Source organism: Apium graveolens, chromosome 4, assembly GCF_009905375.1.
Source record: "Apium graveolens cultivar Ventura chromosome 4, ASM990537v1, whole genome shotgun sequence".
In the NCBI taxonomy this organism is placed as follows: domain Eukaryota; kingdom Viridiplantae; phylum Streptophyta; class Magnoliopsida; order Apiales; family Apiaceae; genus Apium; species Apium graveolens.
Window position 1 is genome coordinate 238,735,020 of NC_133650.1, and position 26,114 is coordinate 238,761,133.

At 38.6% G+C, this 26,114-nt stretch overlaps 1 non-coding gene across 1 annotated transcript; it reads right to left on the minus strand.

The window, feature by feature from the left end:
- Positions 1–9,910: 9,910 nt before the first annotated feature.
- Positions 9,911–10,017, minus strand: LOC141723057 (small nucleolar RNA R71). Its single transcript, XR_012576050.1, has one exon. It is a non-coding gene; the product is annotated as a small nucleolar RNA R71 (small nucleolar RNA).
- Positions 10,018–26,114: the final 16,097 nt, after the last annotated feature.

The following is a 26,114-nucleotide window of genomic DNA, read 5'->3' on the forward strand; positions in this document are numbered from 1 at the left end:
TAGTTTCTTCCTGCCCCCCGACTTCTTGGTTGGGTATGGTACACTCCACCACGAAGTCAGCCAACGCCTGGGATTTTATTACCGTTCATGCATTGTACTTGATGTCGAATTCTCCCAATTCTATTGCTCATTTAATCAGTCTCCCGCTAGCTTTGGGACTATGAATGATATTTCTCAAGGGTTGATTTGTTAACACTTCAATTTTATGAGCTTGGAAGTAAGGACGCAACTTCCTTGAAGCCATCACCAGGGCTAGAGCAAACTTTTCAATAGTCGAATAATTCAACTCATCTCCGTGCAAGATCTTATTGACATAATATATGGGTTTCTGGACTTTAAGTTCCTCCTTAACCAATACAACGCTCAAGGCATTTTATGAAACGGCCAAATGTAAGTACAAAACTTCATTCAGAGTTGGTTTGGCCAACAACGGGGCTTGAACCATATATTTCTTTAATCCCTCAAACGCTTCCTGACTTTCTTCAGTCCATATAAAATCTTTTACTTTCATCAAAGATTTGAAGAATGGCAAGAACTTGTCTTCAGATTTGGAGATGGATCGTCCTAGAGCCGCAACTCTTCCAGTGAGTTTCTGAACGTCTTTAATGGAACGTGGTGGTTCCATATCCATGATAGCTTTTATCTCATCAGGATTAGCCTCGATTCCTCTCTTAGATACCATCAATCCCAAAAAATTTCCAGAATCCACTCTGAAAGCACACTTTGGAGGATTTAGAATCATTTTGTGATACCTCAGAACCACAAAAGCTTCCCTTAAATGGGGTATATGGTCAGCCTTTACTAGACTCTTGACTAACATGTCATCGACATAAACTTCCATAGTTTTGCCAATAAGATCCTTGAAAATCTTATTTACCAACCTTTGATAGGTAGCCCCTGCATTCTTAAGACCAAACGCCATAACAAGATAACAAAAAACACCAAAGTCAGTGATGAATGATACCTTTGGGATGTCATCCTTATGCATCTTAATCTGATTGTATCCACTTAATCCATCCATAAAACTCAGCATCTCATGACCAGCAGTAGCCTCTATCAATGTATTTATCATTGGCAACGGGAAACAATCCTTTGGGCATGCATCATTTAGATCGGTGAAATCCATACACATTCTCCATTTTCCATTAGCCTTCTTTACCATTACAAGGTTTTCTAACCATTCCGGAAACTGTATCTCTTCAATATAACCAGCCTCTAAGAGCTTCTCTACTTCTTGCTTAATAGCTTCATGCCTCTCTGGAGCAAAATTTCTTTTCTTTTGCTTCACAGTCTTTCGATTTGGCTCCACGTTCAGCTTGTACGTGATCAGTTCTGGGTCTATGCCAAACATATCAGTTGCTGACCATGCGAATACATCGCTATTCTCTTGTAAAAATTTTACCATCCTCCCTCTAAGGGGTTCCTCTAGTGATGCTCCAATGAAAGTTACTTTCTCAGGATCCTCGGAAGCCAACGGAATCAGAACCAAGTCTTCTGCTGGTTTCCCCTTTTCTCGTCATTCTCGCGGATATCCAGATCTTCGATAGGCAAAACCTGCCCCCAACTCCATCAGCCCTAAAAAAGGCCATATAACAACTCCTTTCCATCTTTTGATCTCCTCTCTCTTCTCCAATCCCATTTCGGGTGGAAACTTCATCATTGAATGGTAAAAAGAGGGGACTGCATTGAAAGCATGTATTCCCGTTCTTCCCATGATTGCATTGTAAGTTGATCCAGCCTTTACCACTACAAAGGCCAACATCTGTGTTGCTTGTCTTGGTTTCTGACCTATAGTCATCGGCAACTTAATTATTCCTTCCACGGGGCACTCGACTCCAGCAAAACCATATATCGGCATATCAGTTGGGGTTAATTGAGAATCATTGTAACCCATTCTTATAAAGGTATCATGTAGCAAAATGTCCACCGATGCACTGTTGTCTACAAGGACTCTCTTCACTGGGTTGTTCCCTATTATTGGTATTATGACCAGAGAATCGTCATGGGGAAATTTAACACCCTCTAAATTAGAATCATCGAACGTCATTGTTATCCTATCCTATCCCTCTTCGAGGCTTTCCCGACAATATGCATAACTTCTAAAGTATAGGCTTTCCTCGAGTTTCTGGATGAACCTGCAGTAGTTGGTCCTCCAAAAGTTGTGTTTATCATTTGCCCTCAGGTTTGCGGTCCTCCAAAGATTACGTTTATCACCGGTCCCCTGGGCTGGGGATTTCGCCTCTGATCGTCTTGATCCCTCCTACGATCATTAAAATTTTTTCTTCCATTATTATTCCTATCTCCTCCATCTCCAGTATACTTGATCATCAAAATTTTTTCTTCCATTATTATTCCTTTTTGATCATAGACCTGGATGGTCCGCTGCAAAGAAGGACTGTTGTCCCAAGGGATGATCAAAGCAATCTTCTTCCCCTTGAAAATCCTGATGATCCTACTCCACCATTCATTGAAGAAATAATGAGCGTCCATATCTCAAGGAAGTTCAAGATGCCCACCATCAAAGCTTATCATGGCACCGGAGATCCCGATAATCATATCAGGACATTCTCTAATGTACTATTATTGCAGCCCGTTAATGACACTATTAAGTGACGGGCCTTTCCTCAAACCATGTCGGGAATGGCTCAAAGATGGTATAGCCGTTTGCCCCCAAATTCTATTGGGTCCTTTAGAGAGCTAAGTCAGGCTTTTATTAAGCAATTCATCAGCAGGAGAGTGCATGAGAAAAGTTTAGCATATCTAATGAGCATTGTGTAGGGAGCAAAGAAATCCTTGAGAGACTATCTGAATCGTTTCACAAAGGAAGCTTTAAAAGTCCCAGACCTTGATGACAAGGTAGCTATGATAGCACTGCAACAGGGAACTAGGGATGAGTTCTTCAAGATGTCATTGGCCTAGCGCCCCTCTGAAAGTATGTTGCAGCTCCAAGATAGGGTCGGGAAATACATCAAAGTGGAGGAGAGCATGAGAAAGACAGTAGTAAATAACGAGCCCGTTGGAGGCAAGAAGTGAAAGACTGATCTGGAATATATTGCTAAGGACAAGTATCCTAGAACTGAGCAAAACCCTGATTCAACCCCAAAGAACGGAGGGCCTAGGCAAAAGTTCACATAATATGCTAAGTTGAATGCTCCTAGAAGCCAGATCTTGATGGAAATTGAGAAAGATAGAGATATTCGTTGGCCTAAACCCCTGAAGGCTGATCCAACCAAGCTAGGTAAGAGCAAATATTGCAAATTTTACAAGGATGCTGGTCATGACATCGATGAGTATAGACAATTGAAAGATGAAATAGAGTTCCTCATTCAAAAAGGAAGATTGAGCAAGTACAATGGAGATGGAGGAGATAGGAACAACAATGAGAGAAAGAATTTTGAAGATTGTAGGAGGGACCAAGACGATCAGGAGCAGAACTCCCAGCCTAGGGGACCGGTGATAAATGTAATCTTTGGAGGACCACAACCCCGAGGGCCTGTGATAAATACAATCTTTGGAGGACCAACTGCTACTGGATTATCCAAGAATTCCAGGAAAGCGTATATTAGAGAGGTTATGCATATTATTGGGGAAGCCTTGAAGAGGGCAAGGACGGGAGTGACAATGACATTTGATGATTCTAACTTGGAGGGTGTGAAGTTTCCTCATGACGACCCGCTGGTCATAACACCAATAATAGGGAACAACCTGGTGAAGAGGGTCCTTGTAGATAACGGTGCCTCGGTGGACATCTTACTCCATGATACCTTTTTAAGGATGGGTTACAATGATTCTCAATTAACCCCGACCGATATGTCGATATATAGATTCGCAGGAGTGGAGTGCCTTGTGGAAGGGATAATCAAGTTGCCAACGACTATAGGTCAGGAACCAAGACAAGCAACACAGATGTTGGACTTTATGGTGGTGAAGGCTAGTTTGACTTACAACGCGATCATGGGAAGAACAGGGATATATACCTTCAAGGCGGTCCCTTCTTCCTATCATTCAGTGATGAAGTTTCCCACCCGGAACGGGATTGGAGAAGGGAGAGGAGATCAAAAGATGGCAAGGAGTTGTTATGTGGCCTCTCTTAGGGCAGATTGAGTTGGGGGCAGGTTCTGCTAATTGAAGATCTGGATATCCGTGAGAATGATGAGAAAAGAGGGAAGCCAACAGAAGACTTGGTTTCGATTCCTTTGGCTCCCGAGGATCCTGAAAAAGTGACTTTCATTGGAGCTACACTAGAGAAACCCCTTAGAGGGAAGTTGGTAAAATATTTGTAAGAAAACAGTGATGTGTTTGCATCATCGGCAGCTGATATGCCAGGCATAGACCCGGAACTGATCACTCACAAGCTGAATGTGGATCCAAATCGAAAGACTGTGAAGCAGAAGAAAAGAAGCTTTGATCCAGAGAGTCAAGAAGCTATTAAACAAGAAGTAGAGAAGCTCTTAGAGGCTGGTTTCATTGAGGAGATACAGTTTCCGGAATGGTTAGAAAACCCTGTGATGGTAAAGAAGGCTGAAATGGAGGATGTGTAGATTTCACCGATTTAAATGACGCATATCCCAAGGACTATTTCCCATTACCAAGGATAGATACATTAATAGATGCTATTGCTGGTCATGAGATGTTGAACTTCATGGATGGATTCAGTGGGTATAATCAGATCAAGATGCACAAGGATGACATCCCAATGGTATCATTCATTACTGAATTTGGTATTTTTTGTTATCTTGTTATGGCGTTTGGTCTCAAGAATGCAGGAGCCACCTATCAAAGGTTGGTAAATAAGATTTTCAAGGATCTTATTGGCAAGACCATGGAAGTTTATGTTGATGACATGTTAGTCAAGAGTCTAGTGAAGACTGATCATATAACCCATTTGAGGGAAGCTTTTGAGGTCCTGAGATACCACAAAATGATTCTAAATCCTGCAAAGTGTGCTTTCGGAGTGGGGTCTGGAAATTTTTTGGGACTGATGGTCTCTAAGAGAGGAATCGAGGCCAAGTAAAGGAAATTTTGGACATGGAGCCCCCTAAGACTATCAAAGATGTTAAAAAATTCACTAGAAGGGTTGCTGCATTAGGGCGATTCATCTCCAAATCTGGAGACAAGTGCTTGTCATTCTTCAAATCCTTGAAGAGGGTTAAGGATTTTGTATGGACTGAGGAAAGCCAGAAGACATTCGAAGAATTAAAGAAATATATGGCTCAGGCCCCGTTGTTGGCCAAGCCAGCTCTGAATGAAACTTTATACTTGTACCTGGCCATTTCAGAAAATGCCTTGAGTGCTGTATTGGTTAAGGAGGAACTTAAAATCCAGAAACCCGTATACTATGTTAGCAAAATTCTGCATGGGGCTGAGTTGAATTATTCAACTATTGAGAAGTTTGCCTTAGCCTTGGTAATGGCTTCAAAGAAGTTGCGTCCTTACTTTCAGGCTCATAAAATTGAAGTGCTAACAAATCATCCCTTGAGAAATATTATTCATAGTCCCAAAGATAGTGGGAGGCTGATTAAGTGGGCAATAGAATTGGGAGAATTTGACATCAAGTACAAGCCACGGACGATAATAAAAGCCTAGACATTGGCTGACTTCATAGTGGAATGTACCATACCCAACCAAGAAGTCGGGGGCAGGAAGATACTATACCTGAAGGCACAGAATGTGATAAAGGAGACAAAGAAAAGGACGTTAAGGAGAAGGAATATTGGATTCTCTATTTTGATGGGGCATCAAAAATAAATTCAAGCGGAGCAGGGCTAGTTTTACAAAGCCCCAATGGGTTCTTGATTGAATATGCTATGAAGCTAGACTTCCCAACTATAAACAATAAAGCAGAATATGAAGCTCTGATAGCTGGCCTCGGCCTAACAGGAACACTGAGAGTCATGCATTTAAAAGTCTGTCGAGACTCGAAGTTGGTCATTTCCCAGGTCAAGGGAGAGTTTGAGGCAATGGATGATAAAATGGCTAAGTATGTCCGCCTAGTAAGGGCTGCGATGACTCAATTCGATGAATGCCATGTTGAGCACATTCCAAGGGAGGAAAATGCTAAGGCGGATGAACTATCAAAGTTTGCTTCATCTGAGATAGAGGAAAGTTCAGAAAGTGTATACTTCCGTGTTTTGAAGACATGGAGCATTGATGTTAAGCTTATAGCTCCTATAGGGCTGGGATATCTTGGATAGATCTTATTAAGACCCATATTCAAACTAGTTGGCTGCCAAATGACGTGACTGAAGCACGAAAGTTGGCTGTTCGAGCACTGAGATACTCCTTGATCGATGGGATTTTGTATAAAAGATCTTATCTGGTTCCTTACTTAAGATGTCTCAGGCCCGATGAGGCACGCTTGGCTCTTAGAAAAATTATACGGAGATATATATGGGAAACACCTAGGGGCAGAGCACTAGCTCATAAGATAACCCGTTTAGGCTTCTATTGGCCATAGATGATGGCCGATGCCAAAGAGTATGTGAAGAAGTGTGATCGCTGTCAGGAACATGCACCTGTTGTTCGACAACCCCCGAGATGTTAACCTCCATCAACTCTCCCATCCCCTTTTCCATGTGGGGAATGGATATATTTGGACCCTTCCCCATGGCCACGACACAAAGGAAGTTCCTGATTATATCCATTGATTATTTTACTAAGTGGATTGAAGCCAAGCCTTTGTCCAACATCACAACTAAGCAGGTTGCCCAATTCCTGTGGGAAAACATCATGTGCCGATATGGAATTCCCCGTATCCTAGTTACCGATAATGGAACACAGTTCAATAATGAGGGATTCAAGAAGTATTGTGAGGAGAATGAGATTGAGTTGCGATTTACCTCCGTAGCTCACCCGCAAGCCAATGGGCAGGTGGAAGTGGAAAATCGAATAATCCTGGATGGACTAAAGAAGAGGATCGAGAAGTCGAGGAATAACTGGCTGAATGAAATACTCCCAATACTATGGGCCTATCGAACTACTTGTAGAGTCACAACTGGAGCAACTCCCTTCATATTAGCATATGGGGCAGAAGCGGTTGTTCCTGTAGAGATATCACATTCGTCTCCCAGGGTCCAAGCTTTTAATGCTGAGGAAAATGAGGAGGGGTAAAGATTAGCCCTGGATCTAATTGATGAAATACGAGATGAGGCACATGCGAAGATAGTGGAATACCATAAAAGGCTTCATTCTACTACAATCTAAGGGTTAAAGAAAGGTTCTTCAAGCAAGGAGACTTAGTTCTGAGGAAGGTGGAAGCTTCCGGTGTTGGACAGAAGGGAAAACTTGCCCCAAATTGGGAAGGGCCATACAAGGTCAAAAGTGTTCAAGGAAGAGGAACCTACAAGCTGGAGACTATGGATGTTTTTGAAGTCCCGAGAACTTGGCATGCACAAAACCTAAAAGATGGTTGATCATGATTCTCACTTGTCAAAATGACAAGTAGGTTGAAAAGCACCTGGAAGCCTTGCTCGCTTAGGATTATTATGTTTTAGTTTTATCAGGGTTGAACCCATTTCATGTAAGGCGTTAAAAATAGCAAGTTCTAATAGAAAACGTTCAGTTTAATCAAAGTATTGTTGCATTGTTAGATTCTGAAATGCAAACCAAGTTATAAACTTGAGTTCAGGAACTTGAAAGATTAAACTATAATGATACTTGATTACTAGACAAGACAAGAAAACATGCAAAGTCTATTGCAAAGTCTGAAAATGTTTGAAGAAAAGTAAAATACACAAGGCAAGGGAGTTAGGCCTTAGAAGGCTCAGATTCTTCGGAGCCACTATCTGAAGTCTCCTCGGACGTCTGTTAAGTGGCATTTATGACACTTATTTATGCTCAAATAAGCTTTGAGTTGGTGTATTTTTACTCAAGTTATTTGTGTTTTAACGTGTTTTCAAGTGTTTTTGTATTTCAGGTTTTACTTCGTGAATCAGGTGCATTAGCATTGTTTTGATGCTAATATGGTGTTTAGGATGTGTTGGAATAAAACTTGAAAGACTGGATTGAACCTGCGAGGAATAAAGAATAAGAAAAAATAAAGTTTTGGCAGAAGGCAGGCGCACCCGCGCTGGTATTGCGCGTGGCCGCGCCGGGGGAACAAAAAGTCAGCGCGCCCGCGCTGGTGAAGTGCATGGCCGCGCTGGGTCGGGATAAACAAATCCTGATTCTTTTATAATTCAAATTGCTGGACTCCTGGGATGCATGGACTGCTATATAAACATAACTTAGGTCGTTTTTCAAGAGATATTCAGAGATTCAGAGTTTTCAAGACATCAAGGAGGGAGAAGACGACAAGAGACCTTTTGGCACAATTCAACAAATGCGAAGACGATCTAGTTTATTCTTGTGAATCTTTGTTTTGAGTTGTAAATTGGATGCTTGTTTCTTGTTATGCTGAACCTATATTCTTGTGTGTACTTTGGTTTTATTTATTCGTATAAAGACTATATTTGCTATATCATATTTTCATTGGAACCCATGTTGGCGATGAGTTTGATTATGGGCTAATCGTTAACGTGGGGTTCTAGCGGATTTATTTATGGATTTCTTTAGTTAAATTATTTGATGCCTTAGTGTGTGGTAATTGTATGATATCCTAGTATTGGTTGTGCGTATTCATCTTGTGAGCGTCGCGAACTTATAAGATAGTGTGTTAATTCTTAATGAAGCGAAAGTGAATTTAAGGATTTAGAACTTGCCATGCTAGCATAGGTTCATGTATTTTTATGCATGATTTGTAGGTAATTTTACCCATCTTACTTGCCCTGTGTAATCAAGATAAATAACTTGTGCTTAAACCATTATGTTGTCAAATTCTATAGACATATAGGGTCTCAATATAATTGGTGCCTATTCAACTTCTATCTCTTTTGTGAATGTCTGGTAGAATGGTACTCGTGCAACGAAAGTTGACGTTTACCAGTTTCGTGTTGTCTGATTAGTGTCATCACCATTGCATGCTAAGGTTGAGGATAATAAGGCTATTGAATGAAGTATTTAATGAAGTTAGAATCCCATGTCTATCATATATATTAACTCAGTCTATTTTATTATCGTAGTTATAATAATTAGCATAATTCTTAGTTATAAACATTCTCACTTTGTTAAAGTCTTAGCATTGAATAATTACCATACAATGTTGCTTAGGTGCGTAATTTAGATAGTTAACCAATACAGTCTATGTGGGATCGAATCTGATTTATATCTTATACTACTTGCGAACTCGTATACTTGCGTGTAATATTAGTGCGTGCTGCCGGGGACTGCAGCGTTAATTACTAGTTTATGTGCTTTCCATCAGTGGTCGTTAAAGTTCATTGACTCGAACATTGTTACTTATTTGTTCCTTGTTTTATTTCAGGTGATCTAGCGAGGGTGTATGCATACGCGTTCACGTACTCGTAAGAGAACACTGGATAAAGCTGAGGAAGAACTTGTGGTAATTCGTAGGGAAGTTTTTGAGGAAGAAAAGAAGGTAGAAGAAGAAGAAGAGAAAGTTGAAGAGCCAATTTTAGTAGCTATGGGTGATCAAGCAGAAAATCCGAAGGCTTTGATGGACTATTCTAAGCCTAGGATTATTGACATTCAGTCTATCATAATTAGACCAGCCATAGTGGCTAGCACTTTTGAGATCAAGTCAAGCACGATCCAGATGATACAGAACTCAGTTCAGTTTGGGGGTTCTCCTACCGAAGACCCCAACATGCACATCAGGGATTTCATCGAGATTTGCAACACTTTCAAGTTCAATGGTGTGACTGAAGATGCTATCAAGCTGCGACTCTTCCCATTCTCTTTGAGAGATAAGGCTAAGTGCTGGTTACACTCTCTACCAGTGGGGTCTATCATAACTTGGGAAGATCTTGCTCAAAAGTTTCTCACTAAATTTTTTCCCATGGCGAAGACTGCAGCAATCAGGAATGCTCTTACCCAATTTACCCAGCAAACTGGAGAATCTCTGTGTGAGGCTTGTGATCGATATAAGGAGATGCTAAGGAAGTGCCCACACCATGGCATGCCTGATTGGATGATTATCAACTATTTCTACAATGGATTGGGTCCTTCTTTTAGGCCCATGCTTGATGCAGCATCAGGAGGAGCTTTGTGGGCTAAGAGCTATGATGAAGCTTATGAACTTATTGAACTGATGGCTGCTAATGATTACCAGAATCCTTCACAGAGACTGACTCATGGAAAAGTAGCAGGAATTCTGGAGTTGGATGCAACAACTGCTATAGCTGCCCAACTTAAGGCTTTGACAATGAAGGTGGACACTTTGGCTAATTATGGAGTGAATCAAATCACTAGTGTCTGTGAGCTTTGTGCTAGCGCCCATGAAACTGATCAGTGCGCAATTTCTAATGAATCAGCTCAGTTCGTGAGCAACTTCCTGCAATCGCAGTAACCTGTTCCAGCCACCTATCATCCCAACAACCGCAATCATCCTAATTTCAGTTGGAGCAATGCTCAGAATACGGTTCAATAGCCTTATCAGCAGTATCCAGCTAAGTAGTACAACCCCCAGGTTTTCAGCAACCGCATTATGCACCAAAACAACAACTTCAGTTGCAACTAGCTAATGAAAAATCTGAATTAGAGGAGTTGAATCTTATGTGTAAGAGCCAAACGGTTTCTATCAAGACCTTGGAAAATCAAATTGAGCAAATTACCAATGCCTTGCTAAATCGTCAGTCGGGTACACTACCTAGTAAGTGCCAGGAAAGAAGGAAGCTCAGGAGCAGGTAAAGGCAATCACTTTGAGGTCTGGAAAGGTTGTTAATCCTGAACAAACTCAAGAGTTGACTGAAAAAGCTGGAGCTGAGAAAGAAGTATAGCAGCATGATGAAGAAGTGGAACCAAGGAAGACTACTGTTGAGCACACTCCTCCTGAGGGTAATACAGGGGAGAAACAGATCTATACTCCACCGCCTTTTCCTAAGAGACTGCAGAAGAAAATGCTAGATAAGTAATTCGAGAAGTTTTTGGAGGTGTTCAAGAAACTTCATATCAACATACCTTTCACTGAGGCTCTCGAACAGATGCCTAGTTATGCAAAGTTTATGAAAGGTATTCTCTCTCGGAAAGTGAATCTAGACGATTTAGAGACTGTCGCTCTCATGGAGGAATGCAGTGCTGTGCTGCAGCAGAAGTTTCCTCCGAAGCTTAAAGATCTAGGAAGCTTCACTATTCCATGTACTATTGGAAAAGTGTCTTTTGACAGATGCTTATGTGACTTGGGAGCTAGCATCAATCTAATGCCCTTGTCAATCTTCAAGCAATTGGACTTAACTGATCCCAAACCAACTTACACGACCTTGCAGTTGGCCGACCGTTCTATTACATATTCAAAAGGTATTTTGGAGGATTTCTTGGTCAAGGTGGATAAATTCATCTTCCCTGCTGATTTTGTCATTCTTGATTTCGAGGAGGATAAGAAGATTCCCATAATCTTGGGAAGGCCTTTCTTGGTAAGTGGCTGAACCTTGATTGATGTGCAGAAGGGTGAGCTTACAATGCGAGTGTTGGATCAGGATGTGACTTTCAATGTGTTCAATGCTATGAAATTTCATATTGATAATAAGGAGTGCTTAAAAGTCGAGTTGGTCTACTCGGTGGTCACATCGGAACTTGATCAAATGCTAAGGTCTGATGCCTTAGAAAAAGCCTTGTTGGGAAATTCAGAAAGTGAAAATGACGAAGGAGATGAGCAACTGCAATATTTGAATGCGTCTCCCTGGAAGAGGAAGATCGATATGCCTTTTGAATCTCTTGGAATGGAAGAATTGAGCAAAGCTCCTAAACGCCTCAAGCCTTCTATTGAGGAAGCTCCTACTCTTGAGCTTAAGCCTTTACCTGAACATTTGAGGTATGCTTTTTTAGGTGATGCATCTACTCTGCCTGTTATTATTGCATCTGACCTTTCAGGTAGCGATGAGGAAAAGCTTTTGAGAATTCTGAGAGAGTTCAAATCGGCAATTGGATGGACTATAGCAGATATCAAGGGATCAACCCTTCTTACTGCATGTATAAAATTCTGCTAGAAGAAGGTAGCAAACCTACAGTCGAGCAACAAAGAAGACTTAATCTAATCATGAAGGAAGTAGTAAATAAGGAAATTCTGAAATGGCTAGATGCAGGGATCATTTATCCCATCTCTGACAGTTCATGGGTAAGCCCGGTTCAATGTGTACCAAAGAAAGGTGGTATTACTGTGGTAGCAAATGAGAAGAATGAGCTAATTCCTACACGGATAGTCACGGGGTGGAGAGTCTGTATGGACTACAGGAAGCTAAACAAGGCCACTAGGAAGGATCACTTTCCCTTGCCCTTCATTGATCAGATGCTTGACAGGTTGGCTGGTCATGAGTACTATTGTCTTTTGGATGGGTATTCGGGTTATAATCAGATTTGTGTCACTCTAGAAGATCAAGAGAAAACTACCTTCACTTGTCCATTCGGTACGTTCGCCTTTAGACGAGTTTTTTTTGGTCTGTATGGTGCACCAGCCATATTTTAGCGATGTATGATGGCCATATTTTCTGACATGATTGGCCAGAATGTGGAAGTGTTCATGGATGACTTCTCAGTCTTTGGCGATTCTTTTGATGAATGCTTGCAAAATCTTGGACATGTTCTCAAGAGGTGCGTTGGGACCAATTTAGTTCTCAATTGGGAGAAATGTCACTTTATGGTGCGTCAAGGCATAATCCTCCTACACAAGGTTTCTAGTAAGAGTCTTGAGGTGGATAAGGCCAAGATGGGGGTCATTGAGAATCTTCCCCCACCTATTTATGTTAAGGGAATTCGTAGTTTTCTTGGTCACGCGGGTTTCTACAGGCGTTTCATCAAGGACTTCTCAAAAATTTCAAAGTCATTGTGCAATTTACTAGAGAAAGATGTTCTTTTCAAATTTGATGATGAGTGCCTTGCGGCTTTTGAGACATTGAAGAAGATTCTAATATCGACACCGGTCATAACCGCACCTGATTGGAATGAGCCTTTTGAGATGATGTGCGATGCAAGTGATAATGCAGTTGGAGCAGTTCTTGGGCAGAGGAAGAACAATATATTTCATGTAGTCTACTACACAAGTAAGACTCCAAATGGTGCTCAACTGAATTACACTACTACGGAGAAAGAACTTTTGGCTATTGTCTACGGTTTTAAGAAATTTCGATCTTATCTACTTGGGACTAAGGTGACGGTTTTCACTGATCATGCCGCCATTCGATATCTGGTCTCAAAGAAGGACTCGAAGCCTAGATTGATTCGATGGGTTCTTTTGCTCCAAGAATTTAAACTAGAGATCAAGGACAGAAAAGGAACTGAAAATCAAGTAGCTGATCATCTCTCGCGTTTAGAGAATCCTAATGCTACTTCATTGGATAAGACATTGATAAATGAGTTTTTTCCCGACAAGCAGCTGTTTGGAGTGCAAGAAGAAGAGCCGTGGTTTGCAGACATTATGAACTACCTTGTGAGTAATATCATGCCTCCCGACTTATCTTATGCTCAAATGAAGAAGTTTCTACATGAAGTGAAGTGGTATATGTGGGATGAGCCGTTTCATTTTTGCCAGGAATCTGACCAAATCATCAGGAGATGTATTCCTTAGAGCGAAACAGGGGGAATCTTGCGAGATTGCCACTCAAATGAAGCAAGATTGTTTAAAGATGCGCATCAGTTCGTTTTGAAATGTGATCGATGTCAACGTGTGGGTAATATGTCTAAAAATGATGAGATGCCTCTTAATGTGCTTCTCGAGGTTGAGGTCTTCGATGTTTGGGGAATTGACTTCATGGGGCCATTTGTCTTGTCTTGTAACAACCAGTATATCTTGTTGGCGGTTGATTACGTGTCAAAATAGGTTAAAGTTAAGGCATTGCCAATGAATGATGCAAAAGTCGTGCTTAATTTTCTTCACAAGCAGATATTCACAAGGTTTGGGACTCCAAGAGTTATAATTAGTGATGAGGGGTCGCATTTTTGCAACCGCAAGTTCACTGCCATGATGAAGAGGTATAATGTGAATCGACGCATTGCTACGACTTATCATCCTCAGATAAATGGTCAAGCTGAGGTTTCTAACAGAGAGATAAAGCACATTTTAGAGAAAGTGGTATGTCCATCAATGAAGGATTGGTCTCTGAAGCTTGATGAAGCTGTTTGGGTGTATAGAACAACATATAAGACTCCATTGGGAATGTCACCGTTTCAATTGGTTTATGGTAAGGAGTGTCATTTGCCGGTGGAGCTCGAGCATAAAGCTTATTGGGATTTGAAGAAATTGAATCTGGACTTGGATGCAGCAGGAAAGAAAAGGATGCTTCAATTGAACGAACTTGATGAATTTTGACTTCAAGCTTATGAGAACAACAAAATATGCAAGGAGAAAGTCAAGAGGTGGCACGAACGGGGTCTAGTGCTCAAGAAATTTGTGCCAGGGCAACAAGTTCTTTTATTCAACTCTCGTCTCCATCTTTTTCCTGGAAAGTTGAAGTCAAGATGGTCAGGGCCCTTCATAATCAAAACTGTGTTTCCACATGGAGCGGTGGAAATTTTTGAGAATGATCCGGGCCAAGCGTTTAAGGTAAATGGTCAACGGTTGAAGTATTATTATGGTGATACGGCAAACCGCGAGGTTGTTAGTGCCATTTAATTGTCCACTTGATCTCGAGATTCTACGTCGAGCTAGCGACGTAAAAGAAGCGCTTCTTGGGAGGCAACCCAAGTTTGTTGTACAATAGTAGGTAGAGGAAGCAAGAAGAAAGGAAAAAAAATCACAAAAAAATCAGAAAAAGAAAAAAATTCAGGGCCAAGTACAGAAGCTGGGTGCGCCCGCGCTGGCCAAGCGCGAGGCCACGCCATTTTTCCATTAACCAAGCACGCCCGCGCTGTCCTAGCGCGCGGCTGCGCTGGTTTTCCAGAATGTGAGTGCGCCCGCGTTGTCCGAGTGCGCCCGCGCTGTCCAAGCGCGCGCCCGCGCCGAGTCCCTATTCTGAAAAAATAACAATAGCAGTTTTATTAGAAAAAATTAGGATTTTAATTCTAAAATCAATTATAACCCGATTTTTACTCTTCTACATCCCATAATTCCCTCTCCTAATCAATTTTATTATTCTCACGATTCCCATAATCAATTTCCACTTCTATTCTTTATCAAATTCACACCCCTCCACCTATAAATACATACACTTGCATACATCTTCTCCACCAATTCACAAACTCTCAAACACATATTCTCTCTAAACACTTAAGCTTTTATTCGCTCTTTTTCAATCCGATGGCACCCAAAAGACAGAGAACTCAAGTTGGAAGCAGCGCCACCGATTCTTCTACTGCGAGTGGTGTAAGGCCCTGGTTCTCTACTCCTGAGGCTGAGGAGGAGTACACGAGGCTTCTCTCGAAGCCTATTTCTAAGGAGAGAGGATTTCCGCCATCAGGAAAAGATGGAGGCTGTTGGAGATAATTTTGGAGATGGGTTGGGTTCCTTTTTGTGAGGCTCCCGCTACTGTGCCCATGAGTGTTGTGCGGGAGTTCTACGCTAAAGCCAAGGCGGAGAAGAATGGTTTTACGGTGGTGAGGGGGAGGACTGTTGAGTATAGTGTTGAGGCTATCAGGACGGTGATTGAGCAGCCTGCGAGGAAGGTGGGCCAGGACACAAATAAAATTTTCACTTTCTTTTAAAACTCTTTTCAACAATTCCAGCTCGAAACTAAACCCACTTGTATAACTTTGAAATGAAGTATATTAGGCCTAAATAAAATACACAACTATAATATAATATATTATAAACAACTTTATACAATAAAACTTACACTAGCTCGCAAACCCTGGACCAACCACCTTCCAAAAGCTTCTTCTTTGCTTCCTCGAATTACGCAGTTAAACAGCGCAAGCTAATCCTCACTGGAGGTTAAATTTGAAAACAGGCAAGTATGAGCGGAAGAAATGCTCAGCAAGTTAATTATAACATATATAGGGTCGTTTTGATATAAAACCGACATCTGCATCAGCGCAGAACATTTAAAAATCATAATTGCTGAATCATAAAGTTTTAGTTGAGGAACCCCATAATTGATTCCTTAATTGTATTCAAAACCATTTTGATAATTTTGAGCGAAATGCTTCAGCAATACTTTGAATCTTGAAGAGAATAAAAATCATAAAACAGGGGTTACGGAAATATTGTAAACCACAACAACAAGAAGCAATGATTATGGATTGAATCATAAACTTTACTCAAAACCGAACTCTTCAAATTAATACTTATTTTGCTGTCATATCAAATTAGATGTCAATACGAACTTTGATGCTCACAACACCCACCTTTGATATTTAACAACAATGTAAGTATCAGCATAAATCAGAATCTGAATTAAAACCACAATTAGTTTTAATCCAAAACAGAATCAGTTGATAAATCATTTGTTCTATTATTATTAAAACAATTTAGAAAACAATATTTTAGATTGGAACCAATAACCTTTCATGTTGTTCCCGATGATCAATTGCGAAACAACACCAGTATCCCGCAGCCATACCGTAAATATAGGTACTACCCGTATCCCGAAGCCATACGGTACTTATAGGGCACCAGAAAAGGCATAACTAGCCTTGAAAGATATTACAGCTGGACCGATATCTCGATCACCTACGCTGTAACCAGTAACCAGTAACCATTCCAATCTTAAAAACCTTTTTTATTGAAAAAGGAGCCGAATCCTTCGACATCCTGAAATAATTTTTTTATTCCCCCATTCACTAGGGCAGGAATACTCGCAACAAAATCATCTTTCTCAAAATCCAAAACATTTACAAATCCAGTAATTTGATAAGTAAAATCACTTAGCTATTCTGAACATAGAAGCAGAAGAATACTTGCATAAATAGAATCATTTAATTCAGCAATATGTAAAACATTTATCTATCTGAACTGAGAATAGGGAAAGCAATACTTGCATGAAAAGATTTAAAATAAATATCACTTGAACAATACGTGATGATAAGGATACTTGCCTTTGGGTTTTTAGCTGTTAGTCACACTCGCAAAAACACAATCCCTCATTCTGACATCTTATGGCATCACCATCTTTATTCTACTAATCATTTGGCCTGCTGCTCATGCAGTGCTGCAAACCCAATATTCCATACTATTCAACCCTGGTCTTCATCCATTCCATCTGGTCCTGATCAACTCGGATGATCCGCATATAATTAAACGATACAATTTTTAATCGTCTAAACGATAATTGCTAGACGAACTGCATGTTAAAACCCTGTCGTCTACCTATACGATAGCCCACATATAAAGGAAACAGTCAAACACAAGACTCTTGACTCATGTACGCACGTAATCCACATAACACGTAAACACATAATTCACGTATCACATAATTCATATCACACATAACTCGGTTTGTCACAAGGTTCGACTGGGTACGTTTAAAACTGAAATCGGATCAAAAATATAATTTATCGATCAATAATTGACTCAGAATGACTTGTAAAACAAGCGACCTTTCGAAGGATTTGGGTCTCGAAAGTATTTTTAATGAAAGATAAATATTTTTCTGAGTCTATACGCGTTCGTTTCGTATTAAACGGACAAACGGTTTATTTTCAACGAATAAAACAAGAATAAATCAATTAATAATATTATTAATTGATTTTTAAACACCTAAATATAATTTTAAAAGCTCAAAATAATTTTTAAATCATTATTTAGGAAAAATCAGAATTAAAAATGATTTTTCCATAATTTTTGGAATTAAAATACAATTAATACAAATTATCTAAATAAACTGATTAATTATCAAAATAATTAACCAATTTAAATGAATAAAATTTTTGGATTTTTGAAAATAATAAAGAAAATAATTTTTTTGGAATTTAAAATAATTAAGTAAATAATTTTTAGAGTTTAAAATTAATAATTAAATGATTTTTGAAATTAAAGTAAATAATTTTTTTAGGAAGTAGAAAATGATTTTTGATTAAATTTTAAAAGGAAAAAAACAGAAACAGAATTAGGGAATGAAAATGGGTATTTCAGGAATCAAAACCAGGTCAGCCAAAATAGAAGCGGGTTGGGTATGAACATAAGAACGGGTTGGGAAGAACTCCCGCCGGAGTTCTTATGAACCCAGATTCTGGCTCTAAATTCCGGCCACCACGTAAACTTCCGGCAAGGTCTGGGCAGCCTTAAATAGGCCCGATTAGGATGATTTCTATATGCGGTTCAGTCTTAAGCAATCAGGAAAATACCTAGCATTTATCAGCCACCAAAATCATCTACTCGATCGTCGATTCCGACGATTCCACCATGAAAACCGGCGAAACCTTGCATTTTCCGGCAACAACCCGATCTCCACAAATCTTCGACCAAAATTCAAGGTTTACATATCCAATTAAAGCTGGAAACACGTTAAATCTATTCCTAGCATCCTAATCAACAAACAATCCACATATGATCCAGAAAATCAAAAGTTAAAAATGAACAAACACCATAACTCGACTGGGCCAATTCGGGAATAAAACGAACACAACAATCATATAAATCGACTATACACAATCTCAGGAGACTTATTGAATCATCAAAAATATCTGAAAATCATCACAAGATTAATACCCAATTCGTATTCATAATGAAAAAAATGAAATTTTGCAATACCCAATCTTATGCAGAGATGTTGGTATCAAATTAAAGGTCTCCTTGAGAGCTTCAAATCGGTATCTAGAACATCAACAACGGATTTATAAATCCTTCAAAATCAGAGGATGAAATTGAAGAACAAAATCACACCCCCACAACTTGTTCTTGATTTTTGTTTTTAATAAAAATAAAAATAAAATAAAAGGAATTAATAGGCTATTTATATTCTCTGAAAATAAACACCCCCAAAATCAATTTAGGGTGTTTTATCCCCTAATTAAAATAATTAAGTCCCAAAATCATAATTACGGGGAATAATTTTAAAAGCGATAAAATATAAAATTTGTATAAAAAATTCCCAAAAATTGCGAATTATTCAAAAATGCAAAAATACTAGGTATTGAAATACGAATAATTTTATAAAAAAACAACACGAATTTTATGGGCTTTGACATCCCGAAAACACATAACCAGCATCACATTGGATCATATCAGATCCGAAAATAGGTTATTTAGCCGCTAAGTAACTATAAAACGATACAATTTAATATCAGATTTGGATAATTATTAAAACCGAGCTTCTTATAAAACACCTTACATGAAAATAACGTAAAATATCCCGTCTCTTGAGAATACCGGTTTTATAGATTTATTAAATTGACTATCGTATCGAAAATTTTGCGTCGGGACGCGCACGGGTCAAACCGTAATCCGGATCGAAAAAGTTAGAACACGGAAAATGTCCGGAATTACCAGATTAGGTTAGGAAGGAGTTTTCAGAAGAGTTTCGGGTTGTAAAAACGCAAAAACGGATGAAGTTGGACAATTCTCGGCTTTATAAAATAGTTTTATAATTACTCAGAAAATAATTTATAAATCACTGTAAAATCATATAACACTCCAAAAATTACCAGAAAAATATCACAATTATCTATATTTTATTCTGGACACATAAAAATTAAAATACTCAAATAATATCGCATATAAACACCCAACCATCAATTCCAATTATCAGATAATTCACCAAAATTCACATAAAATCACATAAATAATTCCAAATAATAATAATAATAATATCTGAAAATATGGGACATTACAATAATGAAAGAATTGAAGTTATTTCAGAGATTTATTCAACACATCTGATTCTGACATTTGATATGTTCTTCCATCTTCAAGAAATAGAATCAAATTTTCTTTAACATTATGTTTATCATGAGCATCCAGTACCACTTGAACAGATATAACCTTATCAAGATGTTTCTGTGTAACTTCTTCAAGAGGTTTGTCAGTCAATAAGAATGGATCTCTTGTAAGCACTTCAACTCCTGTCTTGATCTTGGCTTCATCATAACCTAGTCTAGATCTGTCTCTTGCTTCTCTGGCTTTCAATCCAATAGTCATGAAATCAGATAACAATTGGCTTTTCTTTGGATCTGATGGTTTGACATTCTTCCATATGAGTTTCTTTTTATCAGCAACTTTCATCTTGTCTAAATCAACTTGAGCACTGTCAGAGGTTCATTTCTTGACGACTTGATGAGAATTTGTTATTTCTTCTATAGCTTGCTATTTTACACTCTGAACAACTTGAGTTTTATCAGAGGTTGTCTTAGATTCTTCAGATATCTTCCTCCTTTTCAGAGTCTAAACATCTTCATCTTCAACAGAAGTATCATCATAAACTTGAACCATTTTGCACACAGGTTTCATCAGGATTTGAGGAAACTTCATCTCCTGTGGCTTTGTTGGTTCATCAACTTTTCCTTTCCCTTTATCTTTGGGATCAATCTCAGTTTGTGATCTAGTCTTGGGCTTAGATGCCTCGGGAAATTGATTTTTCCTTGATTACAATGCCTTTTTTCCCAAGGAATAGGAGCAGCTTGTTCAACAAATTTTTCAATCAATGCCTCTTTTCCAAGAATGGGAGCTGAAGTATTAACTGGAGCCGACTCTCCAGAACTTGCAGAAAACTCATAATCTTCTTACAGGACTAAAGTATGTATCACTGAAGGTGATTCTGCAACAACTTCATCTAAATTCTGAGCAACAGAATTTATCTCCAGAATTGGAGTTCTTGGTATCTCAACCTGTAAGATAGGAGAATTAGCAGTAGATGGCTGAGCTGCAGTAGGAGCTTCAAGATAGAGCACAGTTGGAATGATCAGCCTATGAAGGTCAATTTCAGGACTTAATCATGAATCTTCAACTGTTGTTGCTTTAACTGGAGAGATAGGAGGTGTGATCACTATTTCCTGAACAGTGTCTTCAGCCTGAGTTGGAGGTGGCAAAGATTCAATTACTATGGGCTTTGAGATCAAAGATTCCTGATCCCCTTCCTCAGCTTCAGTAGTATTCTCAGATGGAGGTTGTGCTAAATACCTTCTTGCCCTCTGTTTCTTTGATCTCCTTGATAGAGAACGAGTTTCCTGATTAGCATCAGAACTTGAGGATCTTTTTCTCTTCACCTTATCTAAACCTTTAGTTTCAGTTTCTTTCTGAGAAGTTTCCTTTTCAGCTGCTACTTCCTTCTGAAAAATGACATTTTCAGCTTCAACTGTCACAGGTTCTGATGCATGAACCTGGACTTGCTCCTCTTCTTCATCAGATTCATCCCTAAAAATCATCCTTCTTCTCCTTGGTGGAGACTTAGGAACAGACTTTGCTCTTTTAGGCCTAGAGGATGAAGTTCTGATGGTAGGTACTGATGGTTGTTGTGAGGATTGAACTGGTTGGAAGTATGTTCTGATGGTTGGTTGTGGTTGAGGTTGAGAAGTTTGAGTTGTTTGTGTAGTAGTGGTAGGTGCTAATGGAGGTTGAGTTGGTTGTACATCAGGATATATAGCACTGTATTTGTGAGGATCAGAGTTTACTAAGACTTGTTTGACAGATATGAGAATTTGGAGGGGTCTTAGTACAGTCTTCTTATTATTAGTAGATAATAAGTCAGTGAAATCCCTTTTGGCAAGTTTAAAGGGTTCAATCAACTCACTAGCTAGTTGGGGTGCATCAGAGCAACAACAACTGTATATAAGCTGACAGAATCTAGCAAAATAAACCGTGTTTCTATCTTATGTCATCCTATCACCTATGAATCCTAAAACAGCACTTGCATAATCAAAATTTGTTTTATTTAAGAGAACATACCCGATTTGCTGACTCGGTATGGGTATAGCATCAAAATTGGAGCACTTGTTGGCAAAGGCCTTGGTGATGCAGTCAAAGAAAAAACTCCACTCTCTCCTGATGTGGGGTCTCTTCAATTGCCCCAGCTTTGCCAAAGTCTTTTCATAGCCCAGATTGGCCATCATTTGCTGAAGGGCCGGCTCCTCAACGGTTGAACTGTAAGCACAGTTTTCTGGAAAATGTAGTGCTTGTCGAACAATTGACAAAGTCACCACATGCTCATCCTCCCCTGTTGTAAATATGATACTTGGGGACCCATTTTCAATACCATCATCATACACACCACTCCTTCAAAACTCCAGCACTTGAGTTTCTGAGATTGCTTCTAGTTGGGTCAAAGCATACCCAATCTCACTTTGAGATAGAAAATCTTGGATGAAGTGAAGTTCTGATGGAGCTTCATCCTTAGAAAGAATAGCCATGTAGTTATTAGGAACAAACTTGGCTCCATCATAAATCAGATCTTTTGATGCCATTTCTGTAGAAAAATAAATGAGAAAATTGTGTGTAGAGAAGGTGTTTGATAAAATGCCTGTGAGAAATAGAGCTTCAGAGAATATTAGTAAGAGAGAGAGAATAATAGAGATAAGACAAGAATTAGAAAGTAGGTAAAAGATTGTAAAATCTTTTAACTCCCATATATATACTCTCTCCACTCAACAACTCTCTTTGGAAGTAAAATAGGCACTTTACACCTGTCAGCCAGTAAATATTTAAAGCAGTAGTTGGTGGACACGAGAAATAAGCAGTAATTATTGCACATGCAATTTTTCAAGGCAAATACGTTTCTCACTAACCAAATGATTATGACTGTTTTTATCTCACTTAAATATATTCTGATAAAATATGGCCGTTACATATTTACCACAAATAAGTCAAGTAAATAAATAATGCCACGTAAGCATCAGAGTTTCCATCAGGATTTGCATCAGAACTTGACTATTATCAGAATTTAACGGTCATCAGAACATGGCTTCTGTACTCAAAAGTGAATGTTTGTTTCTGTGATTCTTCATACAAATACTGACTTGTTTCTTCAGAGTTTAATCATCAGAACTTCCATCAGAACTTCCATCAGAACTTGTCCTCAGAATTTATGGAAATAATACTTAACTATTTGTCAAAAATAACTTAATCACCGCAGTAATTTTCATCATTCATATGGAGTGAGAGTGTATGCATTAGCAAAATATCAGATAAAGATTAAAGTCTGATAAACTTTAGTACATCTTAGAAATAAGGCATAACTAAGAAAAATGCTTAAAATCTGTCTTTAATAATGAAGTCTACTATTGAATAAATTTATGCAAGAGTCCACCTCATGGTTTGTGCTCATTTTATGCATCTTTTAACATTCTTTTTACAGTGGCTTCTCAGTGTAAGTGAGTCACAACTGCTATCAGAATTTATGCTATTATCAGAGTATTTGTCCAGTAATCAGAGAATGTGAAAAATCACCAAGAAAAATTTATTTGCTTTTCTAATACATATAACTTAATACCAACAATGCACTTGGGTCTTCCCTTCCACATATTTACTCTAGATCTCGAAGGAGTACCTGACTTCAATTTTCTTTTCTTTTCTTTTCTTCAGATAAGTGAGGCTTATCAAACATGTGGTTCATCCTTAAGATTTACTGACATCAGAATTTGACAGATAAGAAGCAAGAATCTAGTTTGTGACTTAGTAATAAGATACACAAAGTAAATTTGACTGAGCTCAACATCAGAATTTGCTTGTATTAATGAATTTCCACATAAACAACTAATTCAAACATGGGATTTCTAGTATGTTAAAGACTACTAGGTCAGCATCTAGCACAGTAATCCTCATTGGATTGAATAGTTACAGAACATTCAAAACACTATCAGAGTATATAGAATCACATCAAATAATAATCAGTATTTAATATATTACAATTTAAGCACAGATTACATAGAGATAAGACAATCTGTAAACACTGATCATAAATTCTGATGCATGAGAACAAAAACTAAGTAGATTTTGAGAAAGAACCTGAAACCATTCCAAGTTCATTTACCATTCTTGTAAAAGTAGCTTCACATAGTGGTTTTGTGAAGATATCTGCCAATTGTTGATCTGTTGGAACAAAATATAATTCCACTGTACCTTCCATCACATGTTCCCTTATGAAATGGTACCTAATGCTGATGTGCTTTGTCATTGAGTGTTGAACTGGATTACCTGTCATAGCAATAGCACTTTGATTATCACAGTAAATAGGTATTTTAGAAAATTCTAACCCATAGTCCAGTAAATGATTCTTCATCCAAAGAATCTGTGCACAACAGCTTCCTGCAGCAATATATTATGTTTCTATAGTTGATGTGGAAATTGATTTCTATTTTTGCGAAACCAAGAAACCAGTCTGCCTCCAAGAAATTGGCAGCTTCCACTAGTGCTTTTCCTGTCTATTTTGCATCCTACAAAATCTGTATCTGAGTAACCTATTAGCTTAAAATTTGATTCTCTAGGATACCACAATCCTAGATCTGCTATACCCTTGAGGTACTTGAAAATTCTTTTCACATCTATTAGATGAGGTTCTCTTGGATCAGCCTGAAATCTTGCACAAAGACAGGTAGCATACATGATATCAGGTCTACTTGTAGTTAAATAGAGTAAAGAGCCAATCATACCTCTGTAGTTAGTAATATCTACTGATGCTCCAGTGTCTTTATCTAACTTGGTTGCAGTGGCCATGGGAGTGGATGCAGTTGAACAATCTTGCATTCCAAATTTTTTGAGTAAATTTATGGTGTACTTAGATTGACAGATAAAAGTATCTTCTTCATTTTGCTTGACTTTGAGTCCCAGAAAATAGCTAAGTTCTCCCATCATACTTATTTGATATCTTGACTACATTAGCTTTGCAAACCTTTCACAGAGTTTGGCATTTGTAGAACCAAATATGATATCATCAACATATATTTGTACCAAAAGTAAGTCCTTTCCATGGTTGAGGTAGAACAGTGTTTTATCAATTGTACCTCTGTGAAATCCACTTTCCAGAAGGAATTGAGTTAAAGTCTCATACCATGCTCTTGGAGCTTGCTTAAGGCCATAAAGTGTTTTGTCAAGTCTGTAGACATGATTTGGAAATTTTGGATCTATAAATCCTGGAGGTTGTTCAACATATACCTCTTCTTCCAATTCTCTATTGAGAAAATCACTTTTCACATCCATTTGAAAGACTTTAAACTTCTTGTGAGCAGCAAAAGCCAAAAAGATTCTTATGGCTTCCAATCTAGCAACTGGTGCAAATGTTTCATCATAATCAATACCCTCCTGTTGAGAATAGCCTTTAGCAACCAGCCTTACTTTGTTTCTTGTAATTATGCCATCACTGTCAGTTTTGTTTCTGAACACCCATTTTGTGCCAATAATTGATCTGTTCTTTGGTCTTGGCACTAGGGTCCAGACTTTATTTCTTTCAAATTCATTTAACTCTTCCTGCATTGCTTGCACCTAATCAACATCTTGAAGAGCTTCTTCTACTTTTTTTGGTTCAATCTAAGATAGAAATGAATGATAGAGATATTCATTTGATGTTGTTGTTCTAGTTCTGACACCTGCTTCAGGATCTCCAATTATTAAGTCAGGTGTATGTGATTTGGTCCACTTCCTTGCAGATGGAAGTTGATTTCTAGAACTGGATCCTCCCCCATTATCCATGTTGTCTCTATCATCATTTTCTGATGCTCCCCCTGTAGATATGCTATCTGAAACTTCAGAATTTCAGTTGGATCCTTCAGGGTTTGAAGAATCAGAGTTTCCAGAATTATCAGAATTTGGCTCATCAAAACTTGATGAATCAGAACTTGAAGAGCCAGTGACAGGTTCTGATGCTTCTTGAGAGTCTTGAGTTGTGGTATGATCTTCAGTTTGCTCCCCCTGAACAGGTGCATTTTCCCTTAGAGTAGTTACCACAGTTTCAATGACATCAGAATTTAACCAAGCAGAACTTACAGGATCAGGATTTAAGCCATCAGAATTTACAAAATCAGAATTTAAATCTTCATTTTCAAATCTCAGCTGATCATGATCATTGAAATCTTCAAGTCCAGTAATCTTCTTATCATCAAAAGATACATTGATAGATTTCATGACAACCCTTGTTCTTAAATTGTAGACTCTGAAGGCTTTTGTGGAAAGTGGATATCCAACAAAAAATTCCTTCATCGGCTTTTAGATCAAATTTTGACAGCTGTTCAGGATGAGTCTTAAGAAAAAAACACTTACATCCAAATAC